General features: G+C 45.4%; 1 protein-coding gene and 1 long non-coding RNA gene across 35 annotated transcripts in view; both read left to right on the top strand.

The window, feature by feature from the left end:
- KCNMA1 (potassium calcium-activated channel subfamily M alpha 1) overlaps window positions 1–27,272 on the top strand; it is a 724,697-nt gene that overhangs the window by 363,292 nt on the left and 334,133 nt on the right. The window lies entirely within an intron of this gene.
- On the top strand, window positions 6–1,725 carry LOC116573115. Its single transcript, XR_004278611.1, has 2 exons — window positions 6–1,400; window positions 1,504–1,725. It is a non-coding gene; the product is annotated as an uncharacterized LOC116573115 (long non-coding RNA).

Here is a 27,272-nt window from a genome sequence, read left to right as displayed (position 1 = left end):
GAGTATTCAAATACGTTGTCTTGCCCTCTTTGCTAAAACAATCATGAGCTTCTGCATTGATCAAGGGATTTACTTTAACACCGAAATTTGGAAGGCTGTCCGTGGAAGGCAGGGCTACTCTGGGCTGGTCTTCTGACTGGGCAAACAAGCTCTCACGAGGAAGGTTACTTTGACACTGCTGGCACAAGCGGGAGGGAGTGGTATCTGAGGGTAAGCCTTTTTGCTGGGTACTATTTATTTTCAAATAGCTATTTCCTGTTGAAGTATTTGCACTAACAACATCAAGAGACTAAGAGGGCTCTGGTATGAGTATTCAGCCATCAGGAAGGTTGCACATATCCAGCCACCGAGGGTCTGAGCCATTCTTGCTATGGGTGGAAAGGGCCTCTTCTCATGAGGGATTCCTGATGCCGTCATCTTACTGGAGGTCAGATTAGGAAGCGTGGTTCTGTCCTTTGCTGCTATCAAGCAGAATATTCCGTGGGAACATTGCTTGTTAGTGCTTCTTGACTTGTGAAGGTGACGGATGGGATGGAGGAGTTCATGATGACTCCCAGAGGTGTAGGCCCACGGCCATCTAGCATTTCCCAGAGCGGACATTCACGCAGACCCCTGGGGTGCCAGTTGAATGAACTGGTAGCCTAGGGTGAGCCTGCGGTGGGGTCTTGTGACAGAGTTTAATACTTTATCAGAGGCAAAAGAGGTCACAGAGCAGAGCTGCTAGGTGGCAGCCAGCTCTGCCCTGCTTCCTGCAGGTGTCACCCCGGGGTACCTCATCTGTTCCAACTGTTCTGTTGCAAGCTTGAGGCTGACAGCATCTGGGAAGCTAGAGCTGAGCTGGTCTGATGCGCCTTTCTGTGTGACATGAACTTGAACTCTTGGCCAGCATTGTCCACTGTTAGAGTGGTTTCACCTGTTTGAACTCTATCTGTGGTATGGCTGCCTACTGGAGTTTGACTCCAGGAACCTGCTTTGTGTCCTTGTTGGCGTACACCCCGGTGTGCCTGAATTCTGAGCTATGTGCTCTTTTTCTGTGGCTCAGGATGGTAGTCATTTCATGCACGCCTAAATTCTGAATTTCTCAGTGGCATCTGGTCACCAGCCAAAGGATTTTGTGCAGTGCTGAGGGTGCTGAGGCCAAAATGCCATGTCAGGGAAAATAAAGAAAGCATCCCTTGAATCACTCGCCTCTGGGAATCAGCCAAGTCTGAGAATCTCAGAGGTCCTTCAGCCCGTCCCCATGCACAAAGCTGGACTGCTCTCCCCTGCCTTAGGGAGAGGGTCCTTTCAAAAGCCTCCGGAAGACAAGATTCTACATGCGCCCTCCATCAGCTCTTCCCAGTCAAGAAAGAGAAGAGCTGTTTAAGTCTGGAAGACTCCCAACTGGTATGGCATGGAAGGTAAGCCTCTTTTAAATATCTCATCTTAATGCTTCTGGACCATATTTGAATTGAATCAAAGATCTTCTAAAGCCCTCATCTTCTTTCCTCATTCTCTTCCCAGGAGTGGCGTGTTCTCACATGCCAGAGGGTGCAGACCCTGTCCGCTTCCATGCCAGGCTCAGCAAATGGGTTTGGGCATGTCGTGTGTCTGCCCCGGACAGAGCAAACCCTCACACGGGGGTGAGTATGGCGATCGGTTCGGAGAGATGCCTCGCCGCCTTCTTTCCCTTCCCCACCCTTTCAGCTCCTCTGTATTTCTCAGAAATAAAATGCTCTTGTTAGACGAATTTGAATTGTGTCCTTTTTTACAGTGTCTACTGAGAGGCAGTCTTTAGTTCAGTAGATTCTGGTGTTCTCGGCTCCATGTGAGAGGTTGGAAAGGAATGGAATTCTCCAAGGCCAAGAGCCCCTTCCCAGTGTCCTTGGGATTTCGTTCTGATTTTGCCAAGTCTTGGGAAAGCCAGCCTCGGGAGCCCTGTCTGGCTCTGGCTTCTTTTACGAACTTGGAAAGAGTGTATTCCAAAGATGGACATTCAGTCCTATTCTCCTCTTTTTTCAGCAAAAATGCCAATAATCTTAGAACCAAGCCTGTGTCTCTTCTCCCTGAGGTCTGTCCTAGCCTTAGTCTTTCTTCTCTGTGACCGACCTGTGTGGTTTGGCATAGCGAGCCCTGGTTTATAAGAAGACCTTATGTTTATTGATGTTAGCCCTTCTACTTTCCATTTGCATTGCTGTGTTTGGTTATAGCCATCTCCCAAGGTTCTGTCCTCTGGGTGACCTGATCAGCAGAGCCAATACCAAGGAGCCTTCCGTCTTTCTGGGGAGTCTCCGCGAAGCGCGTGCACATTAAGTAAGGGGAAGAAGTAAAATTTGTGAAGTAACCTGTATGGCAAGTCCATAGATTCCCGGGAATAAAACAACAGCAACAATGAAACAAACCTATGAGACATTGTAATCAAGCAGAGTAAATAAGAGAAAATGAAATTCTAGCCACACATAATATGCAAACGGAAAATGTCTAAGAAAGCTGAATGTCGATTCTTAAAATCCATTTTTCCATTCAAAACTCTCATCGATTAGACACACTTGTAGTTTGGCTGGCCATCTGGGCGTCTTGGAAAGAGAGCTTTAAACTTCCCTTGGGAACTTACACGATATTATCACCCTCAAAAAACCTAGTCTTCTTCAGATCAATTTTTGTTAGCATTTATGCCCTTCACATATATCAGTCAAATAAATAAGTCTACAGGCTTTCCCTTTGCATGAGCCTAATTGGGTAGACACCATTGTGAGGTGGCTTGTGTCAGTGAATTTTAATCACAGCTGGCCTCCCCCACAATGGTGGGGAATGCTCCAGCAGCACAAGTTCAAGGTGTGAAGTCTCTCTGCACCCAGCCCCTTGAAGAGCGAGAGAAAGGCTGATTAATATAGGAAAAAGGCTCTGGGGGGCTGCCCTGCTGGCTCAGCGTCAGGCAGGTCTATCTGGTTGTGCTAATGGGCTGGTAGGCTGGCTGGTTCGTGATTCCCCTTCCGTGTGGCAGCAGGTGGGGAAGGCAGTTCAGTTAAATGTCATCATTGGTGGCTCTGTGATCTTGTTAACCTTTCCAAGCTTACTGTACTCTGAAGAGGCAGTGGGTAAGTCATTTCCAAAGACAGCTTCGCCTATGCATCTTTCCTTTCCCGTTGCTGGGCCGGGATAGTTCCCTTAGCAGTCCTTTTTCATTCAAGGATTCGAGGGGCCCTTCCTTGGGTCTTAATTTTCCTAGAGGGATCGCCCCGGAAGAATCACTCTTGCAGCTTCAAGTGATTGCTGTCTAGCTAGGACAGATTGTGCTTAGAGCTCCTGGAGTTGAAAGCCAAAGAGAATTACATTAAACTGTGTTAAAATTACGCTTCATCATCCCAGTGGTAGACTCTCTAGAAACACCCAAGCAGGGGGGAGTTGTTCCACCAACTCTTGGATAGACACAAGTGTCAGTTCCTTACAGACACAGAGAAGCGTTAAGCCCTCCAAACACAGTAATCCCCTCCCTCAAAAGATATTAAATGAAGCCACACAAGGCAGACACTGCCCCAAAGAACAGTTTCTTTTTTCATTTCTTTTTAAAGGTGTTCTGCCCAATTTAAGGCCTGCGCTGCTCCAGCTCCTAATTCTGATGTCTCTTGATCTCTACGCCGACCCTTTCCTCCCACATGCTCTGATACTCTGTGAAGCAAAGATTTTTTAAAAATTGTACAACCGAGTCAAAAGTGCCCCAGACACCCTCTGGGTGATAATGTCACCATTGCTGGCCCCATCCCTGTCTGTTTCCTCTCTTTGACATAGGAACAGTAATTCTTTTCTAATAGATAAGAAAAAAAAAAAAAGACCCAACGATGTCAGTGTGAGTGCAGAATTCATGGGTTGCATAACGCAGCAGTTCCTGCTGCTTCTAGAATTTCAAGAGAAAGTTGGAAGAGACAGAGGCTTCAGGCCCTGGGTATTTGCATTTTTTTCCAGGGGCATTCTTGGAAAGGATGACTCACCTGTGGGGAGATATTTATTCCTTTGATTCATGTTTAAACTCAGCTACTTCTCATGCTACAGTTCTGTGGATTATGAATATTTAATACTGCGTATACTGAAAATGAAGGTCAAGTCCTGCTTGCTGGTGACTTCAGTGCAGGCTCATGTCTCTGCAAGGCAAGCTACCTGCTGTTAGCCGAGTAAAGCTGAAAGGTTATACATTGTTAAAATTTTCCTTAATGACTTTGTCTGCTCCAAAATTGCTGGCAAACAGTGTGGGCGCCTGCTGGTTTCACCAGTCTTTGCTCTTGGCTTCTCATATCAGCGATGCTGCTTTGGGGATATGGACATTAGAAGGAGGAGGGAAGAACAGTACAAATTTTGGAGAGCATCTCATCCAAGGGCTGGATTCCAGGCTAATGGCAGTGTTATGATGTGAAAATGGTCCTCCCCAGGTCTCCAACATTCATATAACATTTTGCGTGTGTATTCATCGGCTCATTCATCTTGGAGTCATTCGCTCATTTGAGACCTCTTCAGTGTACTACCACTGAAGATGTTCCACGCGGTAAAATTGCTTAGGGTTAGGTATGGCTAAGGAAGGTTATCTTTAAGATTGGAATAGAAATTGACAGGTTGTTTTCATCCTCTCCGAAAAGAAAACTGGTACCGTTGATAGGATGGGGATACCCAGAGGCTTCGCAGAACTGGCCAGCCCCCAGCAGTCTTACCCACTGAGTGTTCTCATAGGAGGGGCTCTAGTTCTCCAGCCTGGAAGTTGTCCTCAGAAAGGCTGGGAGAACTGATATTCCCCGATCATAGACTGTGCGAGGTATGGTGCTAAGCATTACGGTACACACCACACATGACCTCACTGAATTCTCCCAACGATCTGATCGGGTGGGTGTGACTACTCTTCCTGCTGGGCAGGTGAGGAGGCTGAAGATGCAGCATTTTTTTGAACCCACAGAGCTCATCTGTCATGGGGTCTGGATTTGAACCAGCACGTCTAAAGGCATCTCTCTTCCAGGTCTCGAAGTATGATTCCAGACTTCGGAAGTGAGTCTGTGCCTTGAGTCAGGAGTTGTAAGAACAAGGAGTAGCTTAGCCTCTGTACCTGACTCATCGGTCCTGTTTTCTCTTTTGTTCTCCATCTTTCCAAATTCTACCTTTGGAGTCACCAAGTCTGCAAGTCAGCAGTGCCTACGGGAGTCTTAGCAAGCTTCCTTCCTAGGACACGAGACATGTGGGACATGTCTGTGGAATGTGTTCTGTCTGGTGTCTGTTTAGGTCTGGATTCATTTCTTCCTAAATTATGGCTTAATGAGACTCCCTTCTCTTTTCTCTCAGTGGGGAGGCAGCGCTGGGTGATGGAATAGGGTCGAGTTAGCACAGAACAAGGAAAGCTGATTGTTTCTCAAGGGCTTCTCTCATTTACGGGATTCTTTCCCAGTAGAAAGACCTTTCACTTCCTCCCATGGTACTGACCTTGTCCTCTGTGCCTGTCATTTTGGCACACAAAAACAGGTAATGAGAGAGTCCCCGTTTCTCCATCAGACAGGTTCTTTTATCTCTCTAGAGAGTTGTAGGATTTCATTAACTGGTTGTAGTTTTGCATTGTGTTCCTAGAAAGTTAGTACCATCAAAGCAATGCACCCAAGGAGAATTTGTTCCCAGAGATGTTTCTGTGGAGATCTTTGCAGCACCGTCGGATACCCGATCTCCTCGAGCCGGTCTTATTCTTACTGGCCGTCGCACAGGTGTCGACCCAGTGCCTCTGTGTGCCAGCTTTGTAGCGGACACCTGGCAGAGCTGCGAGGATCGCGTTGTCACCTCCACGACAGCACAAAGTCATCTGTAAATCACTACAAAGGCTGTTCTCACTTTCCGCATGAGCACGCCCCCCCCCCCCCCCCCCTCCACAGGAAGAACAGCTGGAGAGCCCACGGCATAGGCAAGAAAGCTCTCCACCTCACTCTGTCCCCAGCTCCTTTATGGAACTTGACATTTCTAGGTGCTGTGCTGAGAAACTCCCTGCCGTTCTCTGCCTTGAGGTCCTCGTTGAGGAGTCCTGCTGTGCACTGAACCTCCGTTGAGGAAGTCAACACAAGTCCCTGTGTGTGCAAAGCATCTCCCTGTTCTTTTCCTTTTTTCTTCCTTTTTTACATACTCCCCCCCAATTTTCTCTGTCCCTCACTGACATTTTTATTGCCAGGCTTTGGTTTGGAAAATTATGGGTAGGGAAAGTTCAAGGGCAGGATGTTCAGAACAGCACTGCACATCTGTGAAGGGAGCACAACGGGAGAGCCCGCAGCTGTTGAAAGAATGGAGCGTCAGATGGTGGAGGAGCTGGGCCCTGGGAGGGGTGGGGGAAGGGGAGGCCCCCTCAGGGCAAAGAGTCTGTAAATAACTCCCAATGGGAACTCCTTGTCCCCTGGCAGAGTTTAACCTTTAATGGCAACACCAGATTCTCTGACAAGGGTGCAGCCCCAGCTCAGCTGTGCTACTTCTTCTGGCTTTCCAAAATGCCATTTTCTTTTTTATTTTTTTCTAAACCAGGTGAGCACAAACCTGGTAGAGGAGACAGGTGGAGGATATGGAGGATATGCCGGAGGGTAGCTCCTCTTTGTTCTTCTCCCTTCCCTCTGGGTGAGGTGGTCTCAGCTGCATGCCTCATTTCTCATTGCACAGGTGATACAGAGCTACCACTTGTGACCGTGTCCAGAAGCATCCGGACCTGCTCCTCTTTAGCATTTCCTTGGAAAAACTCAGGGACTATGTTAGGAGTGGGAGGGAAGACAGAGCTAGACCTTCCAGATTTGCTACAAAAGATAACCTGAGAGAATGACATGTCTGAGCTTGAAGAGACTTCAGAGTCCTCTTGGTGCCTCTGTTCCCTGGGCCTCATCACCCTCAGTGACCTGCTCAAGGACACCCAGCTGGCCAGGGGCAGACCTAGAGCCAGCACAGATCTCTCCAGTTCAGGCCCATTTGTCCCTGATCCCTTGGGTTCATTCTACCAAATATAAAGTGAACAAAGATGTGATGGCAAATATTACCCATGGACTAGCAAAACAAATAGTGATTTTTACGCCCATTTTGAAGTCTCAGGCTGTCATCATGGGGGCAAATTTAGGGCCATGGAACAGAACAAAGATAATGCCAGGTGAGCACTTGGGATTCATTTGCCTCATCCCCCTGGGCAAGAGGCTCTGAAATTCCTTGATTTATGATCCTTTTTTTTTTTTTTTTTCCCTTCTGTACTATTTCGGAGGGGAGGTAAGAGCTCAGCTGTGTTGTGGAAGGTTAGCAAGGCTGAGTGCTTTGGTTTGGCTTGTTTGGAATTTTTTTTTTCCTGGAATTTGTTATGCATGACTTTTGAGGACATTTTGCCCAATGGCTCATTTGTTTCCCTATGAAAACACTATCTGATAACTACGTCTATAAATGCATATTTACTCTCCTCTCCAAAATTAGAATGAATTATTCCTTCAACTTTCACCACTGTCCAGAATTTCAGAAGAGAACTTTGGATTATCTGACACTGTTTCAGCCCTTTTGGCTCTTGTAACAGAAGGACTGTTTTAGGGAAAATGAAGAAAATGCATTCCTTTGAAGATTCAGTTAGTTGTTTATGTCTTCTGCTGTGAGCGTGTATTTATAATGCTTGAGGGCTGGATTTTCTCCCTGGTCCTCTACCTAAGGTCATGGTCAGATATGCCTTCAGGACCGCCAAGGGAGCAGGGTGGGAGCCATCTGGAGAGAAAGGTTAGCACTCAGAACGGTTTAATCCAAACCCAAGGACAAAGCTCATGCTTATACCACCGCCATGCTTGTGCTGAGGTTTGGTACAGTCTGTTACAACTTTATGATAGGTCTTACGGGCTGCACATGAGAATGGAGATGTGACCTCTCTCTCTGTTTTTATTCTCCCTGTCCTTCTTCCTGACGCCCTGACAAATAGTAGCGTTGGGGACACTATGGTCAATGACGAGTCATTTGTGGCTTAAAAATGGAATTTCTTGCAGCAAAGATGCCCTTGGGACTTTCTGATGCACATGTCACTATTCATAGAATTTGGGAGAAAGGAGTGTATGTGCGTCTGTGTGTGTGTATCTATAAGGGACAATACTGTCCCAACTCTAGATTGATGGGAAAACCTAGCATGGGAGGTCTGGCCTCAAGTCTCATCATAAGAACAGGGATTCCTAGGAACATCGCCAAAGGCAAGGGAAGCAAGGGCAAAAATGAACTATTGGGATTTCATCAAGATCAAAAGCTTTTGTACAGCAAAGGAAACAGTTAACAAAATCAAAAGACAACTGACAGAATGGGAGAATTATTTGCAAACGACATATCAGATAAAGGACTAGTGTCCAAAATCTATAAAGAACTTAGCAAACTCAACACCCAAAGAACAAATAATCCAATCAAGAAATGGGCAGAGGACATGAACAGACATTTCTGCAAAGAAGACATCCAGATGGCCAACAGACACATGAAAAAGTGCTCCATATCACTCAGCATCAGGGAAATACAAATCAAAACCACAATGAGATATCACCTCACACCAGTCAGAATGGCTAAAACCAACAAGTCAGGAAATGACAGATGCTGGCGAGGATGCGGAGAAAGGGGAACCCTCCTACACTGTTGGTGGGAATGCAAGCTGGTGCAGCCACTCTGGAAAACAGCATGGAGGTTCCTCAAAATGTTGAAAATAGAACTGCCCTATGACCCAGCAATCGCACTACTGGGTATTTACCCTAAAGATACAAACGTAGTGATCCAAAGGGGCACGTGCACCCGAATGTTTATAGCAGCAATGTCCACAATAGCCAAACTATGGAAAGAACCTAGATGTCCATCAACAGATGACTGGATAAAGAAGATGTGGTATATATACCCAATGGAATACTATGCAGCCATCAAAAGAAATGAAATCTTGCCATTTGCGACAACATGGATGGAACTAGAGCGTATCATGCTTAGCGAAATAAGTCAAGCAGAGAAAGACAACTATCATATGATCTCCCTGATATGAGGAAGTGGTGATGCAACATGGGGGCTTAAGTGGGTAGGAGAAGAATCAATGAAACAAGATGGGATTGGGAGGGAGACAAACCATAAGTGACTCTTAATCTCACAAAACAAACTGAGGGTTGCTGGGGGGAGGGGGTTTGGGAGAAGGGGGGGTGGGGTTATGGACATTGGGGAGGGTATGTGCTTTGGTGAGTGCTGTGAAGTGTGTAAACCTGGCGATTCACAGACCTGTACCCCTGGGGATAAAAATATATGTTTATAAAAAATAAAAAATTAAAAAAATAAAGAAAAAAAAATAAGAACAGAGATTACTAAAGAAACTTCAGATTCCTCTTGGTGCCACCATTCCCTGGGCCTCAGCACCCTCAGTGACCTGCTCAAGGACACCCAGCTGGCCAGGGGCGGACCTAGAGCTGCCTAGAGCTGAGAGCCATGAACCCATGCCCTTAAAGGTATCAGTCAGGTAAGAGATCCCTATTAAGTATGAACTGTGTGTAAGACATTTGCTAGGTATGGAGGATTGAGAATACTATGCCTCAGTCTAGATCTTTTTCATTAGGACTTTTAAATTATATATATTTTTATAAGGGTCAGAAAGTCTAGCCATCATATAAGAGATAGAGGGTGAAAGGGCATAAATACAGGAAAAAGATAAAGATAGGAAGAATGAGGTAACAAAGCAAGACAACAGTGAGATTTCACTAGGCAGTGTATCTTCACTCTCTAACATGAGCACTACAGAGGGACTGAAAGTAGAGAAGCCGAGGAGACAGCTGGGTCTTGGGAATGGTTTGGCTCTCGGGAGGTTTTGTGTTGAGGAGGTAGAAAACTCCATCTCCTCTTGATTCTAGGGATCCACAGGGGGGCCTCTCATTATGGCCTGTGCTATGTCCTCTGACTTTTATTTTCAGTGTGTGCAGAACCCAGCAAAGCCTTGCCTTGCCATGAGCTATGGGGTTAAAGAATTGAGAGTGTTTCAAGGGGTAGCATCACAGAACCAGATAAGAAATCATCCCTCATGGCCATAAGACCTGTTCCTCAGTACCACTTGATGGAAATCTTTGGAAACGTCTCTCTGGAAATTTCCAGAAATGACTGACTGGAAGACATGCACTCCACCTTTCTGAAACCAAGGTCAGGGTGGAATACGCCATTCAGGGGCATTGTCTATGAACTTGCCAGGTTCTGAGCATCCCAGGATGTGGTGGGAGGAATGTTATGGCCGAGGGAGGGGGTGCTACTGACCAGATGGTCGAGGCACATTTGGAGACCAGGGTTTGCCTGGGCGGGGGTGGGGTGGGGGGTGGGTCACATGATGCTCTTCATGGGTGTAGGTGCTTGTGCCTTCTTGGGTCCCTTTCTCTGTACAGAATATTGAAAGTTACATTTTGTGACTGCATTCCTATAAAGATGAACATAATCCAGGCTGGATTTAGTATCATGTATTCATTATTATTATATTTATTTTTTCTTCTGATTTTAGAAAAATGAAAATTAAGGCATTATTATAGGTCACTAGAAGTCTGGTGGGTTGTAGGCACTGTGTCTGCTGTGCCTGATGGAAAGCTGGCTCTGGTTCCTCCTTTTCTGTCAGCCCTATCCATCTGGAAATTTTCACAGATAACAAAACAAGCCCAGAGATGGAGGCCTAATATCCTATCCCTCTCAGTGTCACCTAATTGTTTCAGATGAGGAAGTTAAAAATAAACATTCCATTTCAAACCATGTCTTTTGACTCGGCTTTGGGAAATAGGAACTTTTAGCACCCCAGCCTTAAGCAAAAAATGTCACCTGTTGATAGGTCCAAATTTTTTTTTTTTCCTTCAGAAAACCTAATAATCTTCTGATGAGTTTTAGAGAAAAACATGTGCTTTGTCCATCCTTCGTTCTGAAAATGAGCCTTGCCAGTTTAGGGGATCTGTTTGCTCAGACCACTACAGTGAAAAATACCACTCCCTCCAACAAGGTTTGGTAGGCTCCAGGAGATGGGGGGCAGGCCGATGTTAGGAAAGTGGGAGGATCTGGTGGGGACTGAGCTGCGGTGAGAGCTCAGTCCTCTATCCCAAGGTGGCTTCCCAACTCCAGCTGATTGTCCCTGAGCAGAACACAGGCTCGTGGGGTCTGATCTTTCTGCGTTTCAGAGAGAGGAGAGGAAACCAGGCTTTATGCGGAATCTCCAGTTTTAAAATACTGCCCACGGCTCCAGATCTTTGAAAGTACTCTGCAGGCCAAACAAAACACTTCTGCAGGCCAGATTTGGGCCTCCCGTCTTCAATCTTTATTCTAAACTGTCTCTCTTTCTGGTCTTGAATTAGCTCTGCTCTCTGAGTGCCAAAAAACCTTCTTAACTCTTGATTCTCCATTCCCTGGAAAGGGCCCCTTCCCTCTCTGAAGTAAGGAGCCCATGGTCTCCAGGTGCTCTGGCTTGTTTCCATCTAACGCACTTGCAAATGCTGCTTAGGTAAGTGTCCACTCCTCTCTAGGCAGATACTGTATGTCACAGCAATAAATCACCCACAACTTACTGTAAATCCCTAAAGCTACATATCACGAACTCAACGTCATCCCTGAAAATAACGTCGTTAGGACCTCATAAACATACACTCTGTTTGTTTAAGAACTGCAAGAGCTTTTTAAACATGGTTGCTAAGTCACAAGAGTGTATTTTCCAGGACATAAATGGAAGTGAACATAACCCCCTTAAATTGTCAGGTTCTTTATAAGAAAAGAGGCCCAAATCTATCTGGTCTGCTGGTGTATTAATGTGACCAAGGCAGAGTTGATTATACTACACGTTTGTAATTGATAAGTATTGGAGAGTATCTTCCGACTTACTTGTCTAAATGGACACATTATATGAAATTTGGTTCAATTTCTAGCCTATGTGGGTATAGTTAATGGGTGAGTTAACATAGATAAATCTTGGCTATATTTTTTATAAAGATTTTATTTATTTATCTCAGAAAGCAAGCTAGAGAGAGAGAGAGAGCATGAGAGCAGGGGAGAGGGGTAGGAGACATAGAAGCAGAAAGCAGACTCTCCGCTGAGCAGGGAGCCCATTGTGGGACTCCATCCCAGGACCCTGGGATCTGACTTGAACCAAAGGCAGACGCTTAACTGACTGAGCCACCCAGGCACCCCTTGGCTGTACTTTTTTATTAACCTTAAACTTTGCAATTTGCTTAGCATTCAGTTCAACATTTACTGATGAAATTCTAATGCTATGGCCCCTTCAAAAATGAAATCAGAAGCATTTCTGGATCTTTCTTCCTACCTCTGGTCCCAAGTCTGAGCTACAGGTTCATCCCCTTATCTTTCACTTTTTACAGGGAAACTTGCAGCTAATGTTAAGGTAGCTTTGTTAGACTCTGATTATAAAGCTCAGATATTTTCAGAGCTACAAAAAAGATGGCCATTCCATTATGATATCCTGACTCCAGTAAAACTGCTTCATCAGTCTGGTTTCCAAATGGAAAATACTCATACTGCCTTTTACTTATCACGTTACTCTCAGGAAGAAAATGTAACTAGGACTCCAGGGCCATTAGATGTTGGGATCTACTATAAGGCACTTGTCCTTCTTAAAGATATTCAGTCCATGTTCTTTATGCCCAGAGAGCCCCTGTCTCTTCCTTTGAGAGCTGGTATTTTCACCTCTCTCTCTCTCTGCTCCCCCTACCTCTTGCCCAAAGATGAACCCATGGCCCAGTTTGAGACACAGTCGATCTTGATGCCTTGGAGGGAAACTCAGGGACCGTATATAAAGAACGATGAAGGTCATGGAGGTCGTGAGATGGCTCTAGCTGGCACAGGCTTTTCCACTAGCATCAGAAGGAAGGGTGGGGAGTCCAGTAAGGATTTTGCCCTCTTCATAAAAGCATGAACAGGAAGGCTAAGGCAAGGTCTGTAGAGAGCGGCAGTGATAATGGAGGTGCCCTCCAGGTGGCCATACTGCCTATCCGTGCCTTGGCGTGCAGTCTGTCGTTGGGTACTTGGTGAGGCTGGAGAGCAGATACAGATGGGGCATTCAGTGACTGCGTGTCTACACTCATGTGCATATGCTCAGAGGAGGAATGAATGAGTATGTTGGTCCCTACATCAAGTAAAATTAGAGAAGGCAATATGTGTGACTGTCTTGTGCCATGGTGATGGTTCTCCTGTGGGTCAAGCACCACTTCAGAAATTTGATGAGGGACTGATGAGGGACTGAAGGGACTTTGGTTGCAAGGGACTCTAAAATTGGTCCATGGACCCCATGCTAAGGATTCTTGCTCTGCAGGGTAGGTTCATCTGCTCAAGCACTGCTGTTTCTTCTGCTATGAAGACCACGTGCCAGACAGAGGGCAGTCCTCATACCCAACGATCCAACAGAGATTGAGAACCCTCCCTTCCTGGCCTATAAAACACGTCTAATCACGAGACTCTCCGTGGGGTGTTTTCTCATCTTGAGCAGTCATACCCCTTCCCCCGCTGCATTTGAAATCTTGAAAATGGAGTTTGGGATGCCCATGCAGACACAAGCGGCTGCCACTTCTCCAGAAGGCTGTGTCTCTCACCTGTGGCTGCAGAGTCCCTGTGGGACGTCTGTGGGCTCATCCGACCCGTCTGTAGACTGGTGTGACAGAAAAACCAAAGAGCAGCTTCTGGAGAGAAGCCCCATCTCTCCCAAGTTCCCGGCTTCTTTCAGATTTCTTCCTGCCTGAACCTGTCTCCAAGCCAGCCAACTGTGACAGTTTAATTGGTGCGGGTGGGGGGAAGCAGTCAGGGGTGACTGGTGTTCCGGAAGAAGGAGACTCCCTTGAAAGGAGTGAGGGGAACCAAGACAGACAGGCCTGGCAGCTGCGGGGAGGGGCAGAAGGTCAGCGACCCTTGCTTGAAAAGGGTGTCGGCTGGAGGAAACGTCTGCCAGCTACTTCCACCCCGAGTTGCTTGGCCAGTTCTGTGCATTCATGTGTGTTGTTGCTGCCTTGTCCATGGGGGGACAAAGAGGTCACTGGAGGGCTCTGGCCTGGAATGAGAATGGATAGAAAGGAAGGCCAGCGCTGCCTACGAGCTAGGAGCAGAATCCGGACTCAGACCATCCTCGGGCTTACCCTGCTCTACCACTTCATAGTCCTTGTCCTTGGACAACCTACTTAGGCTTTCCAAACTGTAAGGCCTTTTTTGGTGTGAAACAGGTGAAAATGGTGACGAGGGACAGCAGTAATATGTACCTGGCAGCCGTGGGCGCACACCATCAGATCATGCCCCTAAAAGGCTCTGAGTGCCGTGCCCAGCGTGAACGCAGCCCCCCGAATTTAGATATTTCTGTTGTCCTTTTGAGGTTTGTTTTGAAGCTTTAATCAGGTCTTTAGAGAGACAAGATGTAAACTCATTAAAATTAGGAAACAAAACAAGAATTTGCAAGGCAGTGATGTGGTTCATTATCAAGGTGGTGCGCAGGACCCAAGCTTCTTAAGGCTGCAGCTCTTGACGCATTAGCGGCTGGGGAAGGCTGTAGAGTGGGTCACAATGAGCACTTCTCAAGGATGAGATTGAATAGCCTTTGGTGAAAATACTGCTCCAGAAGGTCATTGTGATTGGGTGAAAATTTGTCTCAGTTCTATCCGTGGCACTGTGTATACCGTATAAAGGTATGTGTTTCTACAGGCTCTTGCCTTGAAATCTGTTTCTTACTATGGGTCTTATGAAAATGTTGTGTGAGCTGTGTTAGCTTTGAGTCCAGAAGAGAGTGTGCTTTCCGAGCTGCAGTCAGGGTCCAGGCACAGGTGGAAATGAGATAATATGGAAGGAGAGCATAGGATGAACAGTCCATAAGACCATCCTTCCCCTCCACTACCAGCAGCATCAAGTTCCAAGAGCTCCCCAGACCACCCCCAGCTCTGATAATTCCAAGGACCACAAAACTCATTAGAAGCTTTTATGCTCAAAGACGGTTTCCTTCAGGGAAAGGACACAGATTAAACTCAGCCAAGGGAAGAGGTACATAGGGCAGACCCAGCAAAGTGCCAGAGCAGGAGCTTCCGTTGTTCTCTCCCTGTGGAGTCATGGTGTTAACGTTGTTAACTCAGTTAATTCAGTGTTAACTTTTCCGGCATCCATATATGACAACACAGAGAGAACATTGCCAGTGTGGGTAGCTCACCAAGCCAGGTGGTCAGAGTTCTTTTGGGAGCTCCAACATACAAACCTGGGTGACTGTCCATAGCATAGACTGACCTCAGTCTCCAGTCTTTTTTGAAAGTTGACAAATAGTCTACGGCCATACCACCCTGAACAAGCCCGATCTCGTCTGAAAGTTGACAAATAGCCATGTGACCCAAAGCCCCCACCGTATATTACATTGTTAGACTTTCTGGTGTGGTTAACCACTCCTCCCCACCCTGCCAATTGCTTTTTTACTTCCTGGCTAATGCGAGACACTCAGGCAAAGACTTTTAATCAGGCCTGACATCCAAAGACTTGGAGATTGCATTGCAGAGGCAGAGGGCCAAGGCCAGACTTCTCTCTGGCAAGGTTAATATTTTTCTACTAGAGGGAACTCTAGTAGTTCTACTAGTAGTTTCTAGTAGTTTCTCACTAGTAGTTTCTACTAGTGAGGGAACTCTGCTGCCTGAGGAGGGGGGTCTCTCCTGGAGAGGATTTGGGGTGGGTCCTTCAATCATATGCAAGAGTAGCAGAGGAGAGGGAAATGCTAATTCACAGAGTTGAGTGTTTCCAGTGTCTGGTAATGTTAGCGAAATCACTGTTGAAAATAGTGATTTATCCATTCCTGTGTACACCCAAGCTTAATAGCTGAGCAGGTGAGCCTGCAGTTGGTAAAGTAAAGCTGCCCAAGGGGACAGGGAAAGGGCCACCTGGATGCATGGTCCCCATGTGAGTGAGCTTGCCCAGGGCACAGCAGGATTTTGGGCTGAGCCCATTTGCTGCCATTTCTAGGTGACCAGGAGTCCTGTGCCCTATTTCTTTGCAGACCCCATGGATGGGCCTCCAGGGGCCTCCTGGCAGGTTTGGTAAGGAAAACATCTGCCTCCCTGATCCAGTTTAACCACCCCCCCCCCGCCTTGACCAACCCCGTAAGACTTGATGAGGTCAAAACCAGAAAACCCAAGACCCCAAGCTGGGGATAAAATGCAGATCCGGCATGCATCAGGCCATGCTGCCCCCTTGCCACCTGACAAATGAGACCATCTCTAGCAAGGGACAGTTTGTAATTGTGCAATCAAATTAACTTGGATTTCAGCTTAATGAAGTGCTTAATGTCCTGAATGAGGCCGAGTCCTAATATTTGGAGAAGCAAGCCTGACCCCAGGAAAAGAAAGAACAGACTTTAGTTGATAGCTCCTAGTATTAATTGTGCTTGCAAAGTCAACCTTTTTAGAAATTCATCCTTTCATGCAGGCAATCTGTTAGCACCCAGTTCTGCTAGCTATAGTTTTGCTAAGGGGTTTTCCTGCTGTAGCGCGTAAACAGGACAGCGGAAAGAACATTTTACTGGAAATCTCTGCTGAACTCTATGTCCCAGGGCATATTTCTTAATTTCACAGGATCTCAGCTTTCTCATTTGAACAATAAAAAAATCTTTCTCTTTTTCTCTGAAGTTCCCCCCCACCTTTTTTCCCCTAGAAGTGTTTTGTTGCAGTTAAAAACAGATAGTCTGGAGGCAGGTAGACCTGGTTGCAAAATCTGATGCTGTCAGTTACTAGCTGTGTTCCCTTGGGAAGAAATTAACCTCTCTGAGACTTACTATCCACATCTGCCAATGTGGATCATAATAATTTCTGCTTCTTAGTACCGAGAACAGTAAATGAATACTCCATATAAAGCAAGTAGTACAGGACATAGACTATATTGGCATTTATTAAACCTGATGTTATGATTGTGAAATTATTTTCAGTGTGAATTATACCTCACTAACTTGGTACCAATCGTTTTGATTTTTATTAAGCCGACAGTTTAGCTCTTGTTTAGAAAATGTCTCATGATTTGGTAATTAACTCAATAAATATTTGTTGAAAGGTTGTTACGTGCCAGGCACTATCTTAAGCACTAGGCACTTGCCAACGGTAGTGGCAGAGGAAGAAAGATAATAAACATATCGACAAATGAATACATAAGATAATTTCAGTTGATGATGAGTGCTGGGAAGAAAATAAAACTGGTAATGGGAAAAGCAGGGTCTCTTAACATTTTTGTGCTGAGGACTTCTTTGTCAGTCCAGTGGAGTGTGTTTCTCTCTTTTGAGAATATTTATAAATGCATAATATAAAAACAATGGATGATAAGAAAACCAGTTACATGAAGATACAGTTATTAGAATATAAAAATCAAACTCATGATAGAGTATACGTGCTTCTCTCTTTGTACATTCTTATCAAGATCAAGTGCAACAGTTCTAAGAATGCCCCTTTAATTTTAAAGTAGGATTAATGTAAATGATATTTTGAGGCATAAGCATCAATTGTAATCTTACATATAAATACCCTAGATTTTTATTGCTAACCGAGTCAGAAGTGTCACTGATACTGTCTTAAATTATTGCCTGCATTTATAATTGAAGAACAGCCTAAATTTGAGATAGAGGTTAAGGTCATGGAATCCCTGAATATTATGCAAGGGCCTCCTGATAATCTGTGCTACTGGGTAAAAGCCCTTGGAGTAGAGAGTGACTTGTACTGGGGGTTGAGCTGTTCTACTGAGATGAATAATGTCACTTATACTTTTAAAAAGCCATAGTGGACATATAGATTAATGGAATGGGATTGAAAGTATAGATATAAACCCATACATCTATGGCTGACTGATTTTTGATAAGGATGCCAGTATCATTCAATGGGGAAAGAGTAGCATTTTCAAAAGACAGTGTTGGGATGACAACTGGATGAGCCGTGTGCAAAATAATGAAGTTAGACCCCCACCTCACAGCATACGCAAAATTCACTCAAAATGGGTCAAAGGCTTAATGTAAGAGCTGAAACTATTAAACTTTAAGGAGAAAACATAGGGGTAAACTTTTGTGACACTGGATTTGGCAATTAGTTCTTAGATATGATACCAAAAGCCTAAGCAACAAAAGAAAAAAAAAATCCACAAATTAGACCTCATCAAAGTCGAAAACTTTGGGTTTCCAAGGACACTACTAAGAATTGAAAAGACAGCCTACAGAATGGGAGGAAATATTTATTTATGTATCATATATCTCACAAGAAACTTGTATGTGGAATATATATTAAAAAAACTTCTAAACGCAGTAATAAAAATACAATCCAATTTAAAAAATGAGCAAAGGTTGGATATTCATCAACACAGTCATCATTAGGAAAGTATAAATTAAAAGCAGAATGAAATACCAACTCACACTCACTCCTATGGCTATCCTCAAGAAGGCAGCTCATAACAAGTGTTGGTACGCGTGAGAAAGTCAACCAACTGCAAACCTGTGCTTTGCTGGTGGGAATGTAAACTGGTGCAGTAGCTTTGGAAGGCAACCTGAAAATTCTTCAAAAAGTTCATCATAGAGTTCCCGAAAGACACAGCTATTCCACTTCTTGAACTGTACCCAACACTAATGAAAACCTGGACACACATGTTCATGACATCATTAATCATAACAGCCAAGAAATGGCAACAACCTTAGGTTGTCAGGGGACAACGCATCAAGAGCATGTGGTTTAACCACGTGATGGAATCTTATTTGGCCTTAAAAAGGAACCACGTCCTGATACATGCTGCACCATGGATGAACCATGAAAATGTTATGCTGAGTGAAAGAAGCCAGTCACAAAAGACTACATATTGTATGGCTCCATTTATATGAAATGTCCGGAACTGGCAATACAGAGGGACAGAGAATAGAGGAGTGCTTGCTTCAGCTTGCACGAGTGCGAAGATGGAGGATGGGTGGCTAAAAGGTACAGGCTTTCTTCCTAAGGTGACCAAAATATTCTCAAGTTTCCTTTGGTGATGGCCACACAACATTGCGAATATACCAAATACCATTGAATCAGATCGTTCAGGGAGGGGAATTGCATGGTGTATGAATCATAGGTCAATAAAGCTGTTGCCCACAGAAGAAGTCATTCTGATGTGATGTGGAGAACTGGGTATGGGGCACAGGATTAAAGGAAGGAAGCATTTCAGAGGCTGTTTCATTAGTCCCATTTGAGAGCATGATGCCCTGGGCTGGGAGGGAGGCAGTAGAGGGGGTGAGTGCACACTGGAAGTATCAGAGACAGACAGAGCCGTTCAGTTGAAAAGGGAAAAAAATGAAGAGTGACTTCTAGGTTGTTGACTTAATAACTGGTATTTTTCCTCCTAGAAGACTTGAGGTTTAGTAACAAGCTACAGAAATGTTGAGAGGATACCTAAACCCTACAAACTCTTTGGAGAGCCGTGCCATCATTATCAATTTCATTGTAGCTTTTAACAGAGTGCATATGCGTATGCACACACACTCACCGCATTTTCACATGCCGTCTCGGGCATGCAAAGAAAGAACATAAAAGCCACACGCTTTGGAAAGCCACGCCAGGGAGAGAGAATGAACCCCCAGCCTCGTCACTTCTCATGCCGATGCTGAATTTGTTCAGTGGAAAGAGATCTGTGATCAGAGCAAGTAGGAAAGAATCTATTCAAGAATTTATGTATCTTAAACATGTCCATCAAGCACAATTTTCTCCCTATCACATGTACAAATAGTGAAGGAGAGGAAAATGTCATTTCAGGGCCGTGGGTATTATAGGATTTTGAGAATGTTAGCAAAATAATGGATAAAATAACCATGATTGCTTCAGTCACCTGGTCCCAGCTGAAGCCCAGGCTAAGTAAATTGTCAGTACAGGCGTGTTAAAATCCTTGTTACTTAAGGTCCTTCTCTGGAGACAGCATGGCTTCAGTAATGAACGAGCTCTGGAAATTAAAGAAGTAATCACATTGTTAATTGAGATTATTCGCTTCACCTCAAGCAGAAGTAAATGGAACGGATTCCTCCTGAGCGGGTGCATGGCGCTGTTGTGGGGAGCCAAGGTTTTCCATGATGGTGAGCCCTCCATGGCTCATGTTCTCATAGAAACAGAAGGCATTTTCCCTGGGTGGATGGAGGGTTGGAGGAAGACGTCCCCAGAACCTTAGCCTTGAGCCAGACAGGCAGGAGTTGCTATGCACTCAGTTATGCTTGAGGGAGATATATTTCCCTTGATATTTTTTCCCTCTTCTTCCAGGGCTCCTCAGGAGTTGGTATGTCCAGCCCCCTAAAATTAATTGACAGAGGGCTTACTTCTAATCCCAACGACACCAAAAGAACTTTGCCTTTTCCTGTATTAACTCTCAGTTAGACAGACCCACTGGTTCATTTTCCTCATCCACAGAGGATAGAGTCAAATTAGAGAACTTGTGAAATCATCTATATTTTACTGCTCTTTAAAAAAAAAAAAATTTATTTATTTATTTGTCAGAGAGAAAGAGAGAGAGAGAATGAGCATAAGCAGAGAGAGTGGCAGGCATAGGGAAAGCAGGCTCCCCACTGAGCAAGGATCTTGATATGGGGTTCAGTCCCTGGACCTTAAGATTATGACCTGAGCTGAAGGCACACGCTTAACCGACTGAGCCACATAGGTGCCTCTGTTTTACCAGTCTTGGTTGTTTTCTCAAATTGAGGTGAAATTCACACAGTATACAATTAACCATTAGTCATATTAAAGTGTACAATTCAGTGGTATTTAATATATATTTAATATTTAATATAGTCACCTGATTAGGGCAACCATTACCTCTTTCTAGTTTTAAGACACTTATACCACCTGCAAAAGAAACCTCATACCCATAAGCAGTGACCTCCTGCCCCTGGCAACTTGTCTGCATTCTGTCTCTACGGGTTTATGTTTTCTGGATGTTTCATTTAAGTGGAAGCATTCATCTATGTCTGGCTTCTTTCCCAGAGTATTATGTATTCAAGATTCATCCATGTTGCATGTATGTCCTTCCTTTTTATGACTGAATAGTATTCCATTGTATGGATTTGTCACATTTTGTTTATCCATTCATCAGTTGATGTGCATTTGGGTTGTTTATACTCTTTTGGTTATTTTGAATCATGCTGCTATGAACATGTCTGCCCAAGAATTTGTTTGAATTCCTATTTCAGTTCTTAGAATGCTGGGTCATCTGATTACTCTATGTTTAACTTTTTGAGGACTGACCAAATTGTTTCCCACAGACTTTGGACTCAGACAGATTTGGGATTCGGGTCTAGATCTGCATCTTTCTAGGAATATAACCTTAGGCAATTTATAATCTCTGTGTGTCTTTTGTCTGTACAATGACCATGATACCACCTGCCTTAACCCTGGGGTGAGGGATGAGTGACTTCCCAGCACATGCCTGAAGGGCAGGTAGGCTGAATAAATGCTCTTCCTTCTCAATGATCAATACAGGTAGAGTAGAAGCGGTGGGTTTAAACAATCTGCTTTCAAATTCTTCTTCTTACTATTGTTGCTATTGGACCTTATCATAGAGGGTTTTCTTTGCAGCGAATGGCCTACCCAGTTATCCTTGATGACATTAATAGTAAAGTTTTAAGGTTTTGTTTTCTATGTGTATACCAGTTGATGCGGGCAAGGGAGGTGAATCTTGGGCACAAAATCAGGGCGATAAAGTGGGCTAACTCTTGATGTTGAGATTCCTCAGGTGAATGACCCACCTTTATTTACTCTCTATTTTGTCCGTATTTGAGGATAGACTTGGTTAACAGGGGTGGTTATTGATCTCTGTGTTCCTTCCATAATATGGCCTGCTTATTATTTTTAAAAAATGAGTAACTGTTGGTCACAAATGGCCTCATTAACTTTGGAGCCATCAACAGCTATTTAATGACTTAGGATGTAATATAATCCCTATGCTCAAAACTCAGCTGTGTCTCCCAAATAATACCCACTGGTAAGTCCCGGTGGTGCAGTTTTCATGATGGACTGTTCTTCTCTTGGCCTGCAGCGCTGTAGGTCCTCCCAGAGTGAGCACCGAGGGTCACTCCTCCCTTGAGGTTTGGCCCCAGTGATAATGAGGGTTTTTGGACTGGTCCCATGGGAAGTGACTCATGAGGGGTCACTCTGTGACTACAAGTGGCCTGAGCTGTAATTTCTGATCCCTAGAGGTGGTTAAACAATGAGAGAGAATCAGAAAAGCAGCAAGTGTTTGGGCCCAATGCCCACTTAGCTCAGGGAATGGTGGACCAAGGAGATACCTCAGCAGGCCAATAATTTTGTATCCCTTCAAATCAGTGTTCTTTACATATTTATTAGATACTTAGTAGAGAGACTGAGCTTTGTGTGGGTGAAGATAAAGAAGAGGAGGGAGAAAATGATGTTAGAGTTTCCTCAGAGGCCCTGGGCAGCTGCCTGAGCAGTTCAGAGACCCTCTGGACTCCAAATGTGTCCGTGCAGAGTCTCATCTCCTCTCAAGTGGCTTTTCCAAATATTCTTCCTGCTCACATATAATAACTACTCTCCCTGAAAATCCCATTTTTCCATCTTGTTATTTTTCTAGTGATCTCTTGAGTAGCATATAGATTGTCACCCAGGAAACTGCCCAGTTGGGCCACTCCCTAATTCACCTCTGGCTGAAAGTTTAATAAAAATTTGAGAATTAAATGCTTACTCTGTGACAGGCATTGTGCTAAGCCCCTTCACTGAATCCTCCCAACAGGCAATAAGGTATGTACCTGTGCCATTCCCATTGAGCGGGCGGAAAACCAGTGCTCAGGGCATCGAAAGTGGCTTACTTGAGGTAGCAGTGAGGGGGAGGCAGAAGAAGGACTCGAATCCATACCTTTCACTTTAATCCCTATATTTTTCTTGGGCAAAATCACGTATTATTTCTTCCAAAGTCAGGATTTCAGACCCAATAGTGACAGCAAAATGAAAGCCATTTGGGGACAATTTGATACTAAAACAACACAGGTACCACTGCTAGTGATTTATTTCAGACTCAGAATTGTTATAATCATGAAGTAATGTAAATCTTTCTGGGAACTGGAAAGAACCACCCATCTCCGAAGGTGGTTTTGTTTTAATTTGGATCCCAGGAAGTACAGCATTTATGCCATAATTTGCATTCGGCAGTACCTTCCAAGTCACTGACAGTCCAGAGCTTTAGAATGATAGAACTTGGAAGTTCACAGGCATCTTCTGGGGTCTGGTGAACCTCAGAACCAGAACCTGGGTTTAGTCAGACACTCAGTAAGGGAAGTTGATTGATCGCTTTTCCTATCTGTAACTAATTGCAAAAAAATTGCCTGGAACTTCACAGGGAAATTTTTCTGTCTTCTGCTTTTCTCCATGGACCTCAAATCGCTTGGTATTCTGGCTCTTTCCAGGCTGTTGACGTCAGTGGAAATGGCATGCACAGAATAATTATCTAATATGCCGTAAACTCCATGCTATGGTCTGGCAAAGGAAATGCTGCTTCAGGCAAAGGGGAACTTGGATTATATAAAAAAGCAATAAGCCTTTTCCTTCATTACTCCTGAAGAAGGAGAATTCTGGCTTTGAAGATGAATTGGAAGTACACAAAGGGCCTATTTTGTAACGGGGAAGGTGCATCTCTCTCTTGGAATACCAAAGTTATCGTTTTTGGCCATGGGCTTAGTAAAATGGAGACCACAGAGAATCTCCAGTGACACACCCGGGAGTTCCTGGCTGTCCGTCTGGAGAGCTCCTTCTTTCACCTGGAGCCCCTTTTTGTGGGGTGAACAGGTTTCCTCAGAGTTGATATGATTTATTCGTCTTCTCTCCTGAAAGCATCCAGTCCTGGGCTGGGCAAGGGAAAGATAAATGAGTCCCAGTGGCCGTGTTGTAGATTACTTAGTGCCAGTTGTCAGTTCTTTTTTCCCTGGGAAGGGTTTGAAAGGAGATTGTTTTCGACAGACTGTCCATGATAAATGATTTTCTGAGTAAGAAATGGCTTTCAGTGCTGAACCTCACCGAATCACCCTGACAAATATTTGTGGTGGTGGCGGGGGGGCCTTCTCCTTGCCATTTCGTGCTTGGAAAGGGGCCGGGGCCGGTGGGAGGCTGAGATGGGTCAGATAGGGTGTCTCCTGGATGCAGACCAGGAGGGAAGGGGGCCTTTGTTTCTGGGCAGTGTATTTGGTCAGCTTCTTTCAGCTATTGCTGCAAGTCCAGAATATTCCAGATCTGAGGGAGGAAGTAGGTAGGGGAAAGGGATGTGTACCTCTGTTAGACCTGGATTATTGTGTTGTTTCCTTGTGTAGCTGTTAGGGTGAGGAGGCGAATGCCAGTTATAAATAGAATAGTGATATGGACACACAGCAGGGGCAGGAACCCTCCAGGCCATGTTCCCAAACTCTTACTAGTTCATGACCTCTCCTGAAAAAACCACAAAAATAGCAGTCCCTCTTCCAGTGTTATTTGGCATTTCAAAAGAGATTGAATACCATGTCTAAAGTCACAAAGGACTGTTAGAACATGCCTTTTCCAGCTGTACAGGGACCCCCTTCGTCCTCTAGATTCTGGGAAAGCAAGGGCCTCCTGTCTGGCAGTCTTACAGGGCTTGGCAACAGAGGCCCCCAGGACGCTGCCAAGAGGATACCCGTAGAGCCAGAATCTGGAGGCTGAGCCTGCAGCATCACAGGGCTGTTTAGTCAGAGCCCTGGTGAGAGGATGAGCCTGCCAGAAGGGCCCAGAGTGCTGTCCGTCCTGCAGATGGGACCTCAGCAATTCCAGTTTCAAAAGGGAGTGTTGCTCTCCTGCATTTGGACCTGCGGCCGCCATGGCTCCTTGGCTGCCTGCCAGGTCCCAGCTCCTGCCTCCTCTTAAGGTCCCAGGAGGAAGGCCACAGATGCCTCTCCAATGATGCTTACCCAGAGAGCAGCAGTCCAGGCCACCTCTGTGAGTCATCCGTGAGCAGCTGCAGGAGTGTCACAGATTTCCTGCCACATGGATTTGGGGAGAAGCAGAGTGTGACCTTGAAAGCCCAGGGCCCACCATGGAGACAAACTGGCCCTTAGATTGGTATCAGGAGCAACAGGACCCCCTCGAGAATGACCGGGTATACCAGTTGGTTTCCTCCGTGACTTCTGCAGCACAGGGTCTGTTGAGAGCTTGTTGGTTTTCCTAGTCACAGTGGAGTCTTCTGGGGCAGGTAGAGAAAGATGGGGCATGCTCCTCTTCCCTACTTTGCTCTTCCTGAAATAATAATCCCATCTTCCTAACAGTTTCAGCCTCTGTTTAGGCACACCAACAGGGGGACCGAGGCCTGAGAAGAAATGCCATGTGCCCAAGAACACACAGTTGGTCAACTTCAGTGCTGCCACATTCATTCCTCTGTCCTCACCTTGCCTAGATCGTGTCTGCCTGGTGTGCCCCATGACATCCTCCTTCACTCAGGATGTTTCAGAGGAGGACTCAGTAAGGCAACCCAGGCCTATTAAGCCTGAGAGTCAAGAGCCCAGCACTGCCTACTAGATTCATTCATCCATCAGACATTTATTGAACCTTATGTACCATGCTTTGTGCTGGGTGTTGTGGCCACAGGCGGGTACAGAAAAAGTTTTCTGCCCTCAAGGGGCTCACAATCTTACATGGAATCTGACAGGTAGTAGCAGTGGTAACAACCGCAGCAAACAGTATATTGTGTGTTTCCTATGTTCTAGGCTTTTTCCTCTTATGAACTTATCTGAACCTTACCACTATCATCACCCTCATTTTATAGTTGAGGAGACTGGGATTCATAGAAGCTAAGGAGCTCCCCCAGAGTCACACAGGTAATGGATGGTGCCACCGAGATCTGAATCTTGGTAGCTGTAACTCCAGGGATAGATGCTGTAAGCTGAGGCTACAGTGGGAGTGAGTCTAGGGCAGGGTGGATGTGAGGTCAAGGAGTGGTCAGCACCTCCATGGGCTAAGGAAAGCTGCTCTAGGGAGCTGAGGCTTGAGCTGGGTCCCAACTCTTCTCAAGGCATCCTGGTCTTCAGCATCCAGTGAGAAGCCGTCCTGCTTGCCTGATCTCTGGGCTCGGTCTCCGGGTGTTGGGAGTGCCCCACCCTTTCCTGTAGTGTGAGGATCTTCACAAAGGAGGCAAGATCACCAGTGCTCTCCATTTGCATCTAGGGATTTGGGACCTATATGCAAAGGAAAGAAGAAACGTACAGAGATCCACGTGCTCACCTCCATCTTCAAACGGAGCTTCAGCGTTCAAAGTTACAGTCATGTCGGATAGAACACCTTTAGGAACCATTCAGAAGGAATGTGGCTCCTCTTCCAATTTGGGTCTCTGAGCCATGGGTCCAGGCCATGGCTTGTTGGTTAGAACAGATATTAGAATAATTAACTCTCTATTTTGGGAGCAGACACATCTAGGGCTAATTAGATCAGCCAAACCCCAGGTGTGTCTGGGTCCATGGAACTGTAACACCCCAGTCATTCAGCAAATTTGGCAAAAGGAAAGAGACAGGCAGGGATTAAGATCAGCGGACTCGTGGAACGTACCCCTTGCCCCATGCTGCGACTTCAGCGGTAAGCCAATAGCTGAAGTGTGGTGGGGAAATTCCCAAACCCCTCTGTAGCCATCAGATTCATGCTGGGAGAGGCATAGTCAGCTTGATCGAGGACTGCTTTATTCTGGAACTTCTCTGATATCAGGCAATATTCCAAGTAGTGGAGACTCCCACACACTTCCTTACTGCCCCAGATCTCTGGTTTATGGAGCTCTTTGGTTCTGCAGGTGAACCCATACCACTGAGATTCTTCACCTCCTTCTGCCTGCTGCCCATGACCTCGGCCAGGTCACCACATTTGTGGCTTGAACTGACCCTCCTTGAACATATCCTGTCTGAAACTGGTATTGCTTAGAGAAGCTATCCTTGGTTAGGGGACCACTGCCAGTACTGAGGGAGGGAAGGAGGCATGACAACCAGTCAGAACCAGGAGAAGGGGCAAAATACCCACAGTTGAGAAAATGGACTTGTGACTTAGTGATTTTCATTTGCCCGGGCAGTGTCTCCTGGAGCCATTGACCCAAGTCTTCTTCCCTTCTGGGTTTCCTGCCACCATGTCTGCATGTGCAATCAAGAAGGTATCCCAACAGGCCACCACTATTATGGGGTTCTCACTCTTGGTTCATCCTAGGCATGATCTAGCTTTCTTGCACTTTCTTTTAAATTTGTTTTGGGACAGATGTCTTCTCTAACCAGGGAGTGTGGCTGACAATAAAGAATTTTAAGAATGACAGTGTAGATGGGCAAAGATCACCTGAGAAGACCAAGATGA

This window comes from Mustela erminea, chromosome 14, assembly GCF_009829155.1.
Source record: "Mustela erminea isolate mMusErm1 chromosome 14, mMusErm1.Pri, whole genome shotgun sequence".
NCBI lineage: Eukaryota > Metazoa > Chordata > Mammalia > Carnivora > Mustelidae > Mustela > Mustela erminea.
This window is presented reverse-complemented; position numbering and strand designations above follow the sequence as displayed.